Source organism: Gopherus evgoodei, chromosome 1 (assembly GCF_007399415.2).
Source record: "Gopherus evgoodei ecotype Sinaloan lineage chromosome 1, rGopEvg1_v1.p, whole genome shotgun sequence".
NCBI lineage: Eukaryota > Metazoa > Chordata > Testudines > Testudinidae > Gopherus > Gopherus evgoodei.
Window position 1 is genome coordinate 118,838,640 of NC_044322.1, and position 6,878 is coordinate 118,845,517.

Here is a 6,878-nt window from a genome sequence, read left to right on the forward strand (position 1 = left end):
GCACAAACCTCAGTAAGCAGAGGAGGTTATAAACTGATGTGGCTCTGTAGCTCTGCATGTTATTTGGGTCACACGAAATAATCTCACCATATTAGTCTTTCTTTTCTTAGCAACATCAGGTTTCATAGTTTCCCCTAAGGCGGCTCCGTTCTACCTGCAACTCTGGTCTCGTCACCCCACGAGACCTTTCAGAGAAAACCTTTCACTCAGGAGGAAGTTAGCAAGAGGTTCCATTTACCCAAATAAATGTAATTTGGCTAGTAATTCTCTGCTCTTTTCTGTTCTCTGTTATTGGAAGTATTTGTGTTTTTAATAAGGACTTTCACCCCATTGCCTAGATTCTCAGACCTGCCTACATCCGGTTACAAAACAAGTAGATTTTCAAGCACAAAACGCTGGCTGATGACACGGGGGCTTCCAGCTCCTCCCTAAAAACATACCCCAATGAGTTAATTCATTCTATTGACCTCCCCACAGCTGCCCATCAGTTAATTTTGCCTCCCCTCAGCCCCACATCTTCCTGCCTCCTACAGCTCTAGAGGTTTGCTTCACACTTCTCAGGCCTCAGGCTGCAGGGATGAAGAAAAGAAAAGGGGAGGGGCCAACATATTATCCACTAGGAGAAGGGGGAGGAGGGAGCAGAGCCCCTCTGAGCTGCTGGACTCTTTCTGGCCCTTCTCCTTCTCAGCCCCATTGTATCACCTTTTCCCTCCAGCCCTAACAAAAAACTTCTGTCTCCTAAGGGGAAAGGGAGAGGTCTGCTTGCCACATACAGCAGCTCTGATTGGCTGCGCTTTTCCAGGAGGCAGTGTGGGAAATGTTGAAGGAGGGGTTCCCTACAGCGCTGTAGAAGGGACTGAAAATTCTCAAAATTGGCAAGTCTGGATACTTCATGTGACACTCCAGGCACAGTAGGCAGGAAGACTGCGGTCATACCTCCTAGGCCTAACACACATGCATTGGCTTGCATTGTGCCATGATTTTTTTTTTTAATGGGCGTTGCTGTTTTATGAATCTGCACAAAGATCACTGGGATTTGCTGGTATCATGTCTGTGCAGGGACATATTATTTTAGGTCTTAGATGTCACACATTCAGCATCATGACTTTTCAGCAGGATCAAACAGAAAGAAAGAGAGGAATGGGCGTCTTAGTTTAAATACAAAGGGATTGATTCTGTATCTGCTGTGATTGTGGAACTGCCATAGATGTCTATTCACGTCCCATGTGGCAGAATGAGGTTCAGCTAACTTTGGGACCTAGCAAACGTGCTAAGAAAAATTGCAGAAAAACATAGAAAATGTACATTTTTGCTTGATACACTCAAGGGTGCTCTGAAACGTATTAGACCAGAAGTTCTCAAACTTGATTGCACCACAACCCCCTCTGACAACAAAAATTACTGTATGACCCTAGGAGGGGGGACCGAAGCCTCAGCCTGCCCAAGTCCCAGTGCCCTAGGTGGGGGGACCAAAGCTGAAGCCCAAAAGTGTCATCCCTAAATAGGGAGCCTATAACCTGAGCCCCACTTCTTGGCGGTGGGGTTCAGACTTAGGCTTCGACCCCGCCATATCTAACACCAGCCCTGGTGACCCCATTAAAATGGGGTCATGACCCACTTTGGGATCCCAATCCACAGTTTGAGAAGCACTGTATTAGACATAGGTCAGCTTTGGTATAAGTGGGTACAAATCCAATGAGATCAATAGTTAACACAAGGGCTGAATGTGAGCTTTGATGCCATTAAGGTTGTTATGTTTTTCAGTTTAGCAGTGTAGGGTCTGGTGCACTAATCCTTCATACAAGTACAATTTGCTTTCTGTAAACAGGACAAGAAGCTTTTGTGTGGGCCGTGAAAGAGATCAAGTTGGCTATTTTAATCACAGGCGTGTATTATGTGAATGTTTGTACGGTATAACTGAGTGGTACATTGCATCGTTTTATGGAAACTGAGAGGCGTGTTGTTGATTCATCATATGACACATGACCACAAACCCAGATAGCCTAAACTGTGAGTTCAGCCGTGCTGAAGAGCTGAGCATTAATGGCAGGCTGTTCACGACCCCTCGAACACATGTAGCACTCCAATTCAAGTCAGTGGAACTTTTGTGTACAGCTCAAGGCTTGAAGATGGCCTTCAGATTTTAATATTTTGTGAATTGATCTTTTTATTGCAGGTCCATTAGCAAATACTGGAAAACATGCAAATGTCACTTACATCAGTTTCCTTCTTTTTCCTGTATTTATTATTATTATTAATTAACATCTGTATTGCAGTAGTACTTAGGGGCTTCAGCCACATCAGGGTCCCTTTGCATTAGGCAGTGACAAAGACAAAGTGAATGACAGTGCCCACCCCCAAAGAGCCTCCATTCTGAAAAATAAGACATAACAAGTGTATGAGGCAAACAAGCAAATAGGAGGGAGGGAAGACAGGATAACAAAAACAACAGGATGCTTTAGCATAGACTGGCTGTATGTGCAATTTTTAACGAATCTGTAGCAATAATCACAGTAGCAGTAACTTTCCTGTCTGATTGTTATGTTAACTAATGTTTATCATAGAACAAATGTGTAAGCGATAGTGGCTGTCTGACCTGCTTGTACAGACTCCTGTTTTATGACTAGAATTATTTTTGTACACAGATGCAGAGAGCATAACTCCAAAGCTCATTTATGACAACTGTCCCGCAAATTCCTGTATATCATAATATTATTAGAATCAATATCAGTTTAGCTCTAGTCCTATCTGATTAAATGTTGTTTTATGTTTCTCTGGGATGGTGTTCTAGTTTTGTACTGGAGCCATCACCCAAACAGCCAAAGCAATAGTGCAGCAACTTTCGAATCACATTCTGGTTTTAGCATTTTTTAGTACCTACATCACATAAGTACAATCCCTCTACATGTCCCCATATAACAGGTAATATTGTTTACACAGCTGAACAATTTAGTAAATGGGAATATTCTGTACAGTAATTTATGCTGTAAAATATGTACGTATACCCTTGTAGCATTCATGAATGGTTTGAAGTGCTTTATTTATAGATCATGTGGCATTTTTCCCTCATTCTAGAATACTTTACATTATTTTTTTCCAGATAGATTAATTTTTGGCTATTTGCTACTACATTTTGACCCAGTTATGGAAAAAATATTATTTACAGTAAATAGCTATTTTTTAAATTTAAGTAGGAATAGTAAATTCACTGTCCATCCAAATAATATATAACTGATTATGACTAAGAGTAAAAATCATATACTCATATCTGTGTATTATAGTATATGCTAGAAATCATATGCCACATGTGATTAATACAAACAGCAAGAGGTTTAGTAGCTTTCATCTGCTCCATTCTTCCTCTTTGAGACCAAAAACAATAAACCATTTCATCTCAAATGATTCTCAAGAGAGCCCTATTTTCATTCCTTCCTTAGGCAAAACTCTCATTGGTTTCTGTGGGAGTTTTGCCTAGTAAACATGCAATGTAGGGACCCCAAAAAATAAATGTCTTGCTTCTGAACATTGCTTGTGCTTGGCAGTCATTCAATTTTATTTACTTATTTTTTTGGTAAGAAATATAAAGTAAATACTACATCAGTACTATCCTGTATCTCTCTCCTTCCTTGCCGTAAAAGGGAGGCACGGGGGAAGAATTACATTCATAAACAACTGTATTCATTCCACTTCAGTGAGCAAAATAGGAAACTCAAAGTACATTAGTTCCATTTCAGGTTAAAAATAAAACAAAGTTTTTTTGGATTTCAGTTGCTTTAGACTCTGTTACACAAACAAGCTCACGTGTACAAAAGTTATGAAATCATTGACAAGTTGTTTTACTATTTGAAGATTTTGCTGTTTCTACAGTTCAGACAAAACTCACGTAGCACAGTTTCTGGAATGGTGAAAAATCCTACTGTAATGTAACAGAATGAGCCTTAAGGATTTGTAAGAATAAGCACTTTTATATTAAAAAGTAAATATTAATTCATCAGTAAGATTACTTTTTTAATGTGACAATAAATCATGAAATCGACACCATTCTGTCTCAATTTTGTCTCATCTTTCTCTTTATTACACATTTTTCAGAGTGAAAAAAAATCTCATGTTTTATGTTTTTTGCTTAGCAGTATAAATCATCTGTGTTACTGGTTAAGACTTTTGGCCTTCCCATGCTCCAAATAGGGATGAAGCCATTTGAAATCTTGGTTTGAATAAAGACTTTTGCAGGTGGGTCTTGTTAACAAGGACTTGGGAATGGACTTATGTGATCTCCAAAAAGAAAAAATTACTTTAAAATGCGGCTATATGTTTTTGGGAGTGGAGATGGGTTAGAATGAGGAGCATGGTGAACAAATCAGTCTCAAGTTTTTATAAAGTTACGTTTCATTTAGATTTAAAGGTACAAGGGCTATTAATGGCCCCATTCCTTGCTTAAATTTGTAGGGAGGGAAAGACTACTATCCCCATCATGGACTGAGTAGAGGCTACTTGCAAAGAGATGACAGCAGTCTACAGCTATAGACTAGCAATGTGATATAAGCACAACATTGAACCAAAACAGCCCTTTTACTGATTATTTCCTGGCCCCTATGTCTTCCCAATTTAAGGTTGCCCTCTCATAGAAACTTTTGTCACAGACTTCCTTTCTCGAGCTAGCCCTTTAAATTTGCAAAGTCAAGCACCTGCAGCCCTTACATGGCCATTTTGCAAACTGGCTGTGCCTTTCTGGCTAGTAAATATTTCTGGTTTGCCATTCCTATTGCGGAGGAAATAGCATGATCTGACAAGCAGCCTATGTGTGTGGAAAAGGGGAACATCCATCCCTGCCACCTGGCTGCGGGTGGATGGGTATTGGCAGAAAGAAGTTATGCAGGAGTGGGGACAATAGGAGGCAGATAGACAAGAAGCAGGAGAGAGAAGCAGGAGGAAGGTGCTGATCCTAGAAACTGGCAGACAGGAGTGCAAATAACTTGCCAGGGGTTGGTACATAGAGGGAATTACTAGCTCAGGGCTCTCATAGACTCATAGGTCAGAAGGGACCAATATGATCATCTAGTCTGACCTCCTGCACAAGGCAGGCCACAGAACCACACCCATCCAATTTTATAACAACCCCTAACCCAGGACCGAGTTATTGAAATCCTCAAAATTGGTTTGAAGACCTCAAGCTGCAGAGAATCCACCAGCAAGCGACCCGTGCCCCACGCTGCAGGGGAAGGCGAAAAACCTCCAGGGCCCCTGCCAATCCGCCCTGGAGGAAAATTCCTTCCCGACCCCAAATATGGCGATCAGCTAAACCCTGAGCATGTGGGCAAGACTCACCAGCCAGCACCCAAGAAGGAATTCTCTGCAGTAACTTAGTTCCCATCCCATCCAACACTCCCCGCAGACCATTGAGCAGACCTATCTGGTGGTAATCCAAGATCAATTGCCCAAATTAACTATCCTATCATAACATCCCCTCCATATACTTATCAAGCTTTGTCTTAAAGCCAGAAAAGTCTTTTGCCCCCACTACTTCCCTCGGAAGGCTGTTCCAGAACTTCACTCCCCTAATGGTTAGAAACCTTCGTCTAATTTCAAGTCTAAACTTCCAGGGCAACAAAAAGATAATATCTAACACATAATGCTTAGCTTATGTAATAGCAGCTCATGCGTTCACCTCCAGAGATCCCAGGTTTGATCCCACCTGCTGACAACTGGGGTCTGTCAGTGTTACAAGTGGGGTCTCATCTGGGATTTCAACTGGGAAGTCTCTGAAGCTTGGGATGTGCTTCCTCAGCTAGGGGAAGTATGTAACCCACACACCTCCTGACTGTGGTGTTCTGTCCCATCTAGTGGCACCAAGACCACTGAGAGAGAGATTAAGAAGTCTGCTCTACAGCCTTAGCTAACAGCTGGTTGGCTTTTGGCTCATGCATTCAGCTCCTACGATCCCAGGTTCGATCCCGCCCACTGACAACCGGGGTCTGTCAGCATTACAATTGCATTTACATGACTCATCAACTGATATGAAAGTGACCCTTTTGTACTAATCTGCACACAAAGAACACCTAAAAATTATGAGCTGTTCTCACCCCTCAGACACACCTGGTCCATTCTGCAGGGGAGGGGTGTTCATAAACGTGGGCCAGCCTTCTCGGACTTCTGTCACAGAGTCCGGGTGCTTCCTAGAAGGAATTCCAGAGCAGCCAGTATGGGGATGAAAATCTGCCATGAAGTGTAATGAGTACACTGGTGAGTACACTGTTTGGCTGCCCTATACATATGCCCACAGCTAACTGGAATGTAGGGCCATGTTTCTGATGATGCGTTATAGCAAACAGTGGGCCCAGTTCCGCCTTCAGTTCCGCAGATGTTACTCCAGTCAGACCAAATTCAAATGCTGACTTTCAGTGGAACTACACCTGCTTGCATTAAGCCTGAATTTGGCCCTTAAATACATGAGTTCAACTTCGAGACCGGAAGTGGGTCTGCTGCTTGGATTCTGCAGCCCTGTATAGTGTACATGTGAGCCTTACAATTCCTAATTCAGCCTATAACTGCATTCCCTTATCAGCTTTGTCCATTCATTGTCAGACAAAACAGCCAGGCACCAGAGATGGCATAGAATCAAAGGGGAGCATGGCTCAGTATTCATGTTATGCCCCTTGCCAGTACCCGGCCCAGACAGGGGAAGCTAATGATCCAACCAGCGGACCACATTCGGTGATGAATCCTGGTCATGTGGCACATTGCGCATACACTAAGAAGAACATAGAGTCAAAGACCAGAAGAAACCATTACAATGATCTAGTTTTACCACCTTCATAAAACAAGCCATAGAATTTCATCCAGGAATTCCTTCATCAAAGCCTAATAACTTGAGAAACTAA